Source organism: Balaenoptera musculus, chromosome 18 (assembly GCF_009873245.2).
Source record: "Balaenoptera musculus isolate JJ_BM4_2016_0621 chromosome 18, mBalMus1.pri.v3, whole genome shotgun sequence".
NCBI classification, from domain to species: Eukaryota; Metazoa; Chordata; class Mammalia; order Artiodactyla; family Balaenopteridae; genus Balaenoptera; species Balaenoptera musculus.
This window is the reverse complement of record NC_045802.1, coordinates 54,155,673-54,168,385: the sequence shown is the minus strand read 5'-3', so window position 1 is coordinate 54,168,385 and position 12,713 is coordinate 54,155,673.

The window sequence follows — 12,713 nt, the reverse complement described above, 5'->3', positions numbered from 1 at the left end:
ACTTCCATTTCAAAGGGAACAGGAGAGAATTTACAATTTTAAGTTTCCTAAAGTAAGTGCTCTAAGAAAAGGCAGGACAGGGGCCCAGTCGAAGTTTAGTTGAGGGGAACATTAAGGCCTGTTTGGTCAGTTGCTGATGCCTCGTTGAATGCTGTGCACAGTACTAGAAGTGCACTTGAATGCTGTGCACAGGACTAGACGTGAGGAGTAAGAGGGTTATCCTGGGCATCCAAGCAGAGTTCCCACTGCCATGCTGAGAATTGAGTGCGGCTGCTCAGCTTCTTGCTGAGAGTCTGCATTCTCCTCGGGGAAGCACACCCTAGCACCTGCCAGGCCAGTCGCCTTTGTGGGACCACTCCTTCACAGCAGCAGTAGGGAGCAGCAGCAAGAAACCACGGGATTGTGTTGTTTGTACTCACTCACTGCTTAACACTTTAAGTACCCAACAACTTTGAATCGTTGAAGGAGAAAATACAGAATTCCGAGAGAAATATTTGGCTCCTTCTTTGTCAAGAAGTGATTAAAAACTGTTTGCTTTGGGAGGGAAAAAGGAATGAGATGTGATAATATTTATACCTAATCACAGTGCCCATGATTTTGCTGTTTGTGTTGGTATTCATTTTGCCAAGTTATTCCCGCAAATTGTCAGTGTTTAAGTTCTTTACGTGTCTGGATAAGGATGACTTAATTTGACATATCTTAATATTGAAAGGGATATAGTTATTTTTGTGTTACATGTGCCAAATTTATTGTCCATTTTTAAAGGAAAAAACTTTTATTAATAATTCACAGTAGATGATATGGAAAGTGTTTTAGTTCCATAGGTTGATTAAGAAAGTGAGACTGATGTCACATCATGAGAAAAAATACTGTTCTGTAATAGACTTAACCTTTGGAGAATGCACCACTGATTATTCATTTCTATATTATGCCAAGAGTCACTCTAGGATGGAAGGTTTCATAGAATTTGAAAGTATATGAGTTATCGTACCTCACAGTAGTGTAAACTATAAAACTCAAGAGTCAGTGTCCCAGGTATACATTTATTCTTTTTACTTTTATTTTTTATTATTTAAAAATGTGTTTTTCATGACTTTATTTTTAGAGTAATAATACATTAGTCATGCTATAAAAATAATGGATTATGATTAAAATTCAGTATTATAAGGAAAACTGACAGGGATAAAAATACAGTTTCAAAACAAACTTATCAAATTGAGAAGAAATAAAATATAACATTTGCAAATAATTTATGCATAATTTTTTGTGGTTCTGCATGAACTAGACCTGAAGAAACTAGCAATATCAATTAAATATATTGTCTTGAATTACTATCAAAAGGGTTTTTAGAACCAGTTAACTGGATAAATATTTTTAAAATTCATTCAAGTACATAAAAATGTTAAAATCACAACTGGCAGCAACATTTTCAGCTTTACTAGTTGCAACTCTGGAAAAAAATCATACACTTCCTCAAAAGACTAAATTGAAATATCTGCAAAATAATTCTCAGAAGGTTGTGAGGAAGAAAGAATAAAATAAACTTGTATTATAGTTAATTTGATTGACATAACAAATATCATGAATTATAAGAAGTTATACCATAAAACACACCAACATTGAGAGAGGTGATTACTTCCTTCCTCATGGCTGCTGTGATAACTTACACTTCTGCTTCACCTCTTCCCTCAGTGGGCACTCCTTTTCAGTTTATTTTGCTGATATTTTTAAATTCAGGGCCTCAGTGTTTGAGTGACTCTCAGGGCTTCTCTGTTGTCAGTGTGTTCTCTTGGGGTTCCATGTTCTAAACACTCTCAATTTGCTAATGACTCTCACATTTACACTTCGAACCCCTAGGTCTCGCCAGATCTTCTGTTGATCCACTGTTCATACCAAATCAACTATCTAATAGGAGAAACATCAAAATCAAACTCTTGATCATCCTTCACAAACCCTCTCCTCCCCTATCATTGCTGATCTCAGTAAGAAATCTAATCCACAATTCATTCCAAAGCTCCAACATGCTTAGAGTAATACTTAACTGATCTCTCGTTCCTCTCTCTCTCACTTACTCACACACATTCATCATTTGTTGACAAAACTAAAAAAATAATCCCTGATGCTCCTATAGGACTGGCCTCTAGCTGCCTATCTCTTGTCATTTTTCTACCCTATTTTCTTCACTCATTCTCTTTCAGTCTAATCAGCATCTTTATTGTTCTTCTAAGTTACCAGAAAACACCCAGTTTAGAGATGTTCTACTTGCTGTTTTCTAAGGCTGGGATATAGTTCTTTCAGATATTTTATGATACAGCTTTTCACATTATTCAAGTGTCTGATCTGTAAGGCAACTCCTTAGAGATGCCTTCTCTGCATGTTCTATCCAAAATAACCCTCCTGTTGTGAGTTTCATTTTATTTAATGTTGCCAGTGTAAGTGCTATGAAACACTGATAACTCTCTGGCATTTTATTGTATTTTGGGGTTTTTTTTTTTTTTTTCTGTTGGTTTTGTTTCTACTTCTCCTTTTAGGATGTAAGCTCTGAGAGCAGGAACTTTTTGTTTACTGCAGTTGTTCTCAATTGCCAGACCAGTGTCTAGTGCACTTAGGTGTGCCATTAATGTTTGTTGAATGAATAAATGAATGAATAGTAGCAGAGAGAATGGTATAATACGAAAAAGGAATTTACTTATGAATACATAAAACTTAATACTGTGTCTACTGTAATTGGTTGTAGGTGAAGATATATCATCATAAAAAAGGAATTCTTATTTTTTCTCTATAAAGAAATTGGGACTCTTTCCACAGTTTGCATTTAATCAGACCTATAGCCAATTATTCATTGTTCTCCTACATTTCTCTTTTGCTTGCTGATTTTTAAAACTTCTTTATATATGAAGGAAATAGCTTTTCACTAGTCACATATATTATAAATACATTTGTCACTTTGTCTTTTGCATTTTTATTTTTATATGAATTTTCTTTTATATATAAAAATGTAGTATAGTCAAAATGCATTATATTTTCCTTTAATGGCTTATGCTTTTTATGACTAGCTTAGAAAACCTCTCACAACCCAAAGATTATTGGTTTTTTAACCTCCATATTTTTTCTTGTAAGTTTTTGGTTACTTATGTTAAAGCTTTGATACATTTTGTTTTACTTTTAATACAAGGAAGTAGGGCTCCTTATTTTTCCTATCTACCCTCTTTACCCATATAGTTTCTCCCTAATTCTTTATCTTAATTTATTTTTTGTTTCTGGATTCTGGACCCTGGAACCACTTCTATTAATATCTGCCTGTTGTACTAGAAATAAGAATAGTAACATTAAATTAAATTGAAGTTTTTAAAAAAGGTAAAGGGCTTCCTGGGTGGCACAGTGTTTAAGAATCTGCCTGCCAATGCAGGGGTTATGGGTTCGAGCCCTGGTCCAGGAAGATGCAACATGCCGCCTGTGTGCCACAACTACTGAGCCTGCTCTCTAGAGCCCGTGAGCCACAACTACTGAGCCCTCATGCTACAACTACTGAAGCCCGCATGCCTAGAGCCCGTGCTCCACAACAAGAGAATCCACCGCAATGAGAAGCCCACGCACCACAGCAAAGAGTAGCCCCCAGTCGCCGCAACTTAAGAAAGCACGCACAGCAACTAAGACCCAAGGCAGCCATAAAGAAAGAAAGAAAGGGAGGGAGGGAGGAAGAGAAAGAAGGGAGAAAGGAAGGAAAGAAAGAAAGAACGAAAGAAAAAAGGTAGAATTTGAAGTGGGTTACCAGAATTCATTTTAGAATGCAAAGAAAAATGGGGAAAACTGTAAAATATTGTACTTATAGCCTTCACCCTAAAAAATGAGTCTAGAATTTAATATTTACAGGTAGAATGGTAGAATACATATTGTAATACCTTTATCAGCAGAATTTATTGCTTTGTATTGTCTTTTGAACTGTCCAAGTATGGAGTGAAAGTATTTACATATTACTATACAAAAAAATTTCATTTTTGGTTCCATGTGGATTCCAAATCTACAACCAAAATGGTGAATAATTGATTTCCGTATTTCCTAAATTTCTCCCTTCCTTGTCTCTCCATAGGTACTCACTGAGGATTGTTTAGTTGATTTGAGCCTTATGTCAGTTGTAAAAGTATGAGGAATGCTGTTAAAGCAGGGGTCCCCAACCTTGCTGGCACCAGGGACCGGTTTCTTGGAAGACGGTTTTTCCACGGGCGGGGCAGGGGTGGGGGGTATGGTTCAGGCAGTAATGCGAGCGATGGGGAGTGATGGGGAGCGGCAGATGAAGCTTTGCTGGCTCTCCCACCGCTCACCTCCTGCTGTGCGGCCTGTTTCCTAACAGGCTGCGGACCACTACCGGTCCGCAGCTCGGGGGTTGGGGACCCCTGTATTAAAGGATAGGAGAGAATCCACTCAGCTCTGCGAACTGGATTGCAAATAAGATCACTGAAAACAACATCCCTAGTGACTTTATTTTGGGTGATTTGCCTTGTTTTATATTAGAATGTACCTGAAAGAAAAGGAAGCCAGAATCTCAGTAGATAATTAGATAGAACCAAATGAAGAACTGTCCAGTGAAAGGAGTTGCTTATTATGGAAAAAGAATGTGATGTTCTGTCAGGACTGTAGAAGAAGATGATAGAACATTGATTGGAGAAACTCAACCAGGATTATATTGATACATTTTATACTGAAATGTATTCCTTTCTTTTTGATAGGAATAGAAATTTCTTCAGGTCTTCTTCATAAAATATAAAAAGATATATTAAAACATTACATTTTGTCAACTTCAGTGTGTAATTTGTATTTAGAAAGGTGTATTTGCTCATGCATTATTTCATTGTGGAGCAGTGCCTTCATGTGCCTTTGGGATGTTGCCTTGAAAATATCCTTATCCTTACTAATTTATTTTGTTAAAAAATGGTAAATCAATTGTTATTGCTTAGACATTTCCCCATGTCTGTTTCCTTGCTGATGCCTTAATTTCACCCACAGTGTTAGTAAGGAGAATTATTTCATTAATTTTGCTTTTATTATTCTCCCTTCCCCCCTTTTTTTGTTTGATGTGGGTCAACGATGTCTATGCGAGGTTTCTGTTTTTAAGAGGGTTTTCAGTGTGGCTGTATCCAGTTTCTACTACAACTATCAGATCCAGTCAGAAAGACAAGCTGGGTTTGAAATATTAGAAAATGCAAATACCACTTGCTTTAGGAATAATGTCAGAGCCGGGGGGACCTCAAAGACCAAGGAGCCAAGCCTTCTCCATTTGCAAATAAGGAAACTGAGGCCCAGAGAACCTCAAAGTCACAGAGCCAGTTCATATCAGAACCCAGACAAGAACCCAGGTCCCCTGACTCCAGCCCAGGGTCCTTACCCCTGATGATATGCTTAAAAGGAAAGGGCATCCAAGTTCTCTTCTAGCCCAAATACTCTGGTCTGTAACACAACTTCTCCTTTCCTTCTTCTGCTAGAACAGACCTCAGTCAATCATAGAACTCACCAGTGACCTCCTGCCCCTTGGCCAAACATGTGAGGTCTCCCTTCTGGATGGGTCACCTGCACCTACACTGCTGCTAACCTTTTCTTTAGCAGTATGAACCCCTCCTCGGTATTTCCCTCACTGCTCATTCTGTCTCCCTTATAAAAGGAAAAAAAAAGAAAAACGTTTATATGTTATATATATATTTGTAATAAATTATGTGCACATAGATGGCTGAAATTGTTTAAAACTTTATAATTAGGAATTATTAATCATAAACACTGATAGTATTTCGAGATGCAGGGAAGCAGAGAAAGGGCGATTGCAAGTGACTGTAATAAGAGAAACTACACAAAATACTACACATGGTTTTACATCTTGGTTTCAATAATCCTTTTCCAATATTTTCACAGGAACTATCATTTTTTAAAATGTCAACAAGAAAAGTAAATGTCCATCTGCTTGCTTACTCAGTGTCACAAAACTCACCATTAATCTAATAAACAGCAGTTCCCTAGGCTGGAAAACGTATTTAAAATCTTTCGGAGGCAAATATCTTTTCATGATCATAAATCACTTTCTTTTGAACTCTATCTCAACTCAAATTAGCATAAAAATATTGAGATGAGCACTATTTTATAACTCCCATGCATGAAGCACCTTATCTAGATATTTTAATTTGATTGTCATTTTATAAATAAAACACTTGTTAATAGCATTTAACATAATTTTAATCAACAGTAAAAATACGAGTGCTTCTCTCACCTGATTTTTGGGTTGTGATCGGCTTGTCGTGTTACTTTTCCTTAAAGACACGTAAGAAGATTGAACTTTCTTTAGATCTTCAGACTTTTGTTCTCAATATTATGATAGTTCTTAAGTTTCTCAATGTTACTTTTTGTAAAATAGAATAACTGTTTGCTTAATTATTACTATTTTGAGTCAACACTTTATAATAGATTATCACATACACAGAAAATAATTAAAATTGCAATGTTTGGGTTTCTGATACATTACTACATAAATTGGATAGAAGCTGAAATTAGGAAAATATGTTTACTTCCACTTTATAAAGCACCAATTTATATAAAATGCTAACACTGTAAAAATGTTATTCTTTGGGTTTTCAAAATTATATTAATTTATAATGTATTGAGATAAATGGATTCACACCATACTGCACACATGTGCACACATGCAGACATATACACAGCCACATATATGTGTAATGGCTGAACCAAAGTGACTGTGATCAGTTGTAAAATACAAGATATTTCCTGTAAAAATAACTTATTTGTCAGCATATATACATATATTTATAATTTAAAATGTATGTGCACGTGTATGTATTAATGCATGATGTGGGTAGTATGTAGTGTATAAAAATAGGTCATCGTTTTGAACCACAGCTGCATTTAATGCAGTTCTTTTGTGACTTTCAGGTGAATAAAACATATTCACAAAAGTGGTATCATGACTGGCTTAGTTGCAGAAACTTGTAATTACATCACATTTTCTCTGAAACTGGAGTGAACACTAATGGCAGTCATGGTGCTTCATTCCTGAGGTTCATCTATACTTTTCTCCAGTATTAATGTGTAAAGACACCTGGCCTTCATCTGTTTAAGTGAGCATTACATCATCAATTTTCAAATCAAAAAAAAGTCAAGCATAGCTGTTGGTGAAAATCCATCTATGTCTTTTCAGTCTCAGCTGTCACAGTTACACATTTTGCATGAAATTTTAAACGAATCCATGTACAAAAAACTTGTGTGGTTACCTCAGTACAAATGAGTTTGTTTTTTAAAGTAATGGTAATTAGGGCTTATAGATACTTATTTAAGGAAAGCAGTTGATGTAGTCACAGTCTTTGTATTATGTTATATATGTTGACAGACTATAAGATTTATAGAATTTCTTTTGATATTTAATACTAATACTGACAGTTGTATAATATAGGCTATTAGAACACAAATCTAACAGTCTAAGGGCAAATGTACAGTGTTTTTTTTTTAATGCATTGGTGACATTTATTTTTTTATTTTTTTATATTTTGTGTTTCTCTGTGTTTAACTTTTTTTTTAAACATCTTTATTGGAGTATAATTGCTTTACAATGGTGTGTTAGTTTCTAATTTATAAAAAAGTGAATCAGCTATACATATACATATATCCCCCTATCTGCTTCCTCTTGCGTCTCCCTCCCACCCTCCCTATCCCACCCCTCTAGGTGATCACAAAGCAACAAGCTGATCTCCCTGTGCTATGCGGCTGCTTCCCACTAGCTATCTCTTTTACATTTGGTAGTGTATATATGTCCATGCCACTCTTTCACTTCTTCCCAGCTTACCCTTCCCCCTCCCCAAGTCCTCAAGTCCATTCTCTACGTCTGCGTCTTTATTCCTGTCCTGCCCCTAGGTTGTTCAGAACCTTTTTTTTTTTTTTAGATTCCATATATATATGTGTTAGCATACGGTATTTGTTTTTCTCCTTCTGACTTAACTTCACTCTGTATGACAGCCTCTAGGTCCATCCACCTCACTACAAATAACTCAGTTTCATTTCTTTTTATGGCTGAGTAATATTCCATTGTATATATGTGCCACATCTTCTTTATGCATTCATCTGTTGATGGACACTTAGGTAGCTTCCATGTCCTGGCTATTGTAAATAGAGCTGCAGTGAACATTGTGGTACATGACTCTTTTTGAATTATGGTTTTCTCAGGGTATATGCCCAGTAGTGGGATTGCTGGGTCGTATGGTAGTTCTATTTTTAGTTTTTTAAGGAACCTCCATACTGTTCTCCATAGTGGCTGTATCAATTTACACTCCCACCAACAGTTCAAGAGGGTTCCCTTTTCTCCACACCTCTCTAGCATTTACTGTTTGTAGATTTCTTGATGATGGCCATTCTGACCGGTGTCAGGTGATACCTCATTGTAGTTTTGATTTGCATTTCTCTAATGATTAATGATGTTGAGCATTCTTTCATGTGTCTGTTGGCAATCTGTATGTCTTCTTTGGAGAAATGTCTATTTAGGTTGTCTGCCCATTTTTGGATTGGGTTGTTTGTTTTTTTTGTTATTGAGCTGCATGAGCTGCTTGTAAAATTTGGAGATTAATCCTTTGTCAGTTGCTTCATTTGCACATATTTCTCCCATTCTGAAAGTTGTCTTTGCATCCTGTTTATGTTTTCCTTTGCTGTGCAAAAGCTTTTAAGTTTCATTAGGTCCCATTTGTTTATTTTTGTTTTTATTTCCATTTCTCTAGGAGGTGGGTCAAAAACAATCTTGCTGTGATGTATGTCAAAGAGTGTTCTGCCTATGTTTTCCTGGAAGAGTTTTATAGTGTCTGGCCTTACATTCAGGTCTTTAATCCATTTTGAGTTTATTTTTGTGTATGGTGTTAGAGAGTGTTCTAATTTCATTCTTTTACATGCAGCTGTCCAGTTTTCCCAGCACCACTTATTAAAGAGGCTGCCTTTTCTCCATTGTATATTCTTGCCTCCTTTATCAAAAATAAGGTGACCATATGTGTGTGAGTTTATCTCTGGTCTTTCTATCGTGTTCCATTGATCTATATTTCTGTTTTAGTGCCAGTGCCATACTGTCTTGATTAGGTAGCTGTGTAGTAGAGTCTGAAGTCTAGGAGCCTGATTCCTTCAGCTCCGTTTTTCTTTCTCAGGATTGCTTTGGCTATTCAGGGTCTTCTGTGTTTCCATACAAATTGTGAAACTTTTTGTTCTAGTTCTGTGAAAAATGCTATTGGTAGTTTGATAGGGGTTGCATTGAATCTGTAGATTGCTTTGGGTAGTATGGTCATTTTCACAATGTTGATTCTTCCAATCCAAGAATTTGTATATCTCTCCATCTGTTTGTATCATCTTTAATTTCTTTCATCAGCGACTTATAGTTTTGTGCATACAAGTATTTTGACTCCTTAGGTAGGTTTATTCCTAGGTATTTTATTCTTTTTGTTGCAGCGGCAAATGGGAGTGTTTCCTTAATTTCTCTTTCAGATTTTTCATCATTAGTGTATAGGAATGCAGGAGATTTCTGTGCATTAATTTTGTTTCCTGCTACATTACCAAATTCATTGATTAGCTCTAGTACTTTTCAAGTAGCATGTTTAGGATTCTCTATGTAGAGTATCATGTCATCTGCAAACAGTGACACTTTTACTTCTTCTTTTCCGATTTGGATTCCTTTTATTTCTTTTTCTTCTCTGATTGCTGTGGCTTAAACTTCCAAAACTATGTTGAATAATAGTGGTGAGAGTGGACACCTTGTCTGGTTTCTGATCATAGAGGAAATGGTTTCAGTTTTTCCCCATTGAGAACGATGTTGGCTGTGGGTTTGTCATATATGGTCTTTAGTATGTTGAGGTAAGTTCCCTCTACGCCTACTTTCTGAAGGGTTTTTATCATAAATGGGTGTTGAATTTTGTCGAAAGCTTTTTCTGCATCTATTGAGATGATCATATGGTTTTTATCCTTCAATTTGTTAATATGGTGTATCACATTGATAGATTTGCTTATGTGAAGAATCCTTGCATTCCTGGGATAAACCCCACTTGATCATGGTGTATGATCCTTTTAATGTGCTGCTGGATTCTGTTTGCTAGTATTTTGTTGAGGATTTTTGCGTCTATGTTCATTAGTGATACTGGCCTGTAGTTTTCACTCTTTGTGACATCTTTGGTTTTGGTATCAGGGTGATGGTGGCCTCGTAGAATGAGTTTGGGAGTCTTCCTCCCTCTGCTATATTTTGGAGGAGTTTGAGAAGGATAGGTTTTAGCTCTTCTCTAAATGTTTGATAGAATTCACCTATGAAGCCATCTGGTCCTGGGGTTTTGTTTGTTGGGAGATTTTTAATCACAGTCTCAATTTCAGTGCTTGTGGTTGGTCTGTTTATATTTTCTGTTTTTTCCTGGTTCAGTCTTGGAAGGTTTTGCTTTTCTAAGAATTTGTCCATTTCTTCCAGGTTGTCCATTTTATTGTCAGAGTTGCTTGTAGTAATCGCTCATGATCCTTTGTATTTCTGCAGTGTCATTTGTTATTTCTCCTCTTTCATTTCTAATTCTATTGATTTGAGCCTTTCCTCTTTTTTTCTTGATTAGTCTGGCTAAAGGTTTATCAATTTTGTTTATCTTCTCAAAGAACCAGCTGTTAGTTTTATTGATCTTTGCTCTTGTTTCTTTCATTTCTTTTTCATTTATTTCTGATCTGATCTTTATGATTTCTTGCCTTCTGCTAACTTTGGGGTTTTTTTTTTGTTCTTCTTTCTCTAATTGCTTTAGGTGTAAGGTTAGGTTGTTTATTTGAGATGTTTCTTATTTTTTGAGATAGGATTATATTCCTGTAAACCTCCCTCTTAGAACTGCTTTTGCTGCATCCCATAGGTTTTGGATCAGCGTGTTTTCATTGTCATTTGTTTCTAGGTATTTTTTGATTTCCTCTTTGATTTCTTCAGTGACCTCTTGGTTATTTAGTAGTGTACTGTTCAGCCTCCATGGGTTTGTATTTTTTACAGACTTTTTCCTGTGATTGATATCTAATCTCATAGCATTGTGGTCGGAAAAGATACTTGGTACGATTTCAATTTTCTTACATTTACCAAGGCTTGATTCATGTCCCAAGATATGATCTATCCTGGTGAATGTTCCATGAGCGCTTGAGAAGAAAGTGTATTCTGTTGTTTTTTGATGGAATGTGCTAAAAATATCAGTTTAGTCCATTTTGTTTAATGTATCATTTAAAGCTTGTGTTTTCTTATTTATTTTCATTTTGGATGATTTGTCCATTAGTGAAAGTGGGGTGTTAAAGACCCCTACTATGATTGTATTACTGTCGATTTCCCCTTTTACGGCTGTTAGCATTTGCCTTATGTATTGAGGTGCTCCTATGTTGGGTGCATAAATATTTACAATTGTTATATCTTCTTCTTGGATTGATCCCTTGATCATTATGTAGTGTCCTTTTTTGTCTCTTGTAATAGTCTTTATTTTAAAGTCTATTTTGTTTGATATGACAGTTGCTGCTCCAACTTTCTTTTGATCTCCGTTTGCATGGAATATCTTTTTCCATCCCCTCACTTTCAGTCTGTATGTGTCCCTAGGTCTGAAGTTGCTCTCTTGTTGACAGCGTATATATGGGTTTTCTTTTTGTATCCATTCAGCCTGTCTATTTCTTTTGGTTGGAGCATTTAATCCATTTACATTTAAGATAGTTATCAATATGTATGTTCCTGTTACCAATTTCTTAATTGATTTGGGTTTGTTATTTTAGGTCTTTTCTTTCTCTTGTGTTTCCTGCCTAGAGAAGTTCCTTTAGCATTTGTTGTAAAGCTGGTTTGGTGGTTCTGAATTCTCTTAGCTTTTGCTTGTCTGTAAAGGTTTTAACTTCTCTGTCAAATCTGAATGAGATCCTTGCTGGGTAGAATAATCTTGGTTGTAGGCTTTTCCCTTTCATCACTTTCAATATGTCCTGCTACTCCCTTCTGGCTTGCAGAGTTTCTGCTGAAAGATTAGTTGTTAACCTTATGGGGATTCCCTTGTATGTTATTTGTTGTTTTTCTCTTGCTGGTTTTAGTATTTTTTCTTTGTATTTAATTTTTGATTGTTTGATTAATATGCATCTTGGTGTGTTTCTCCTTGGATTTATCATGTATGGGACTCTCTGTGCTTCCTGGACTTGATTGACTGTTTCTTTTCCCATATTAGGGAAGTTTTCAACTATAATGTCTTCAAATATTTTCTCAGTCCCTTTCTTTTTCTCTTCTTCTACTGGGACCTTTATAATTCGAATGTTGGTGCATTTTATGTTGTCCAAGAGTTCTCTGAGACTATCTTCAATTCCTTTCATTCTTTTTTCTTTAGTCTGCTCTGTGGTAGTTATTTCCACTATTTTATCTTCTAGGTCACTTATCCATTCTTCTGCCTCAGTTATTCTGCTATTGATTCCTTCTAGAGAATTTTTAAATTTCATTTATTGTGTTGTTCATCATTGTTTGTTTGCTCTTTAGTTCTTGTAGGTCCTTGTTAAACATTTCTTTTTTTTTTTCTCCATTCTATTTCAAGATTTTGGATCATCTTTTACTATCATTACTCGGAATTATTTTTCTGGTAGAACTGCCTATTTGCTCTTCATTTGTTTGGTCTGGTGGGTTTTTTGCCTGCTCCTTCATCTGCTGTGTGTTTCTCTGTCTTCTCATTTTGCTTAACTTA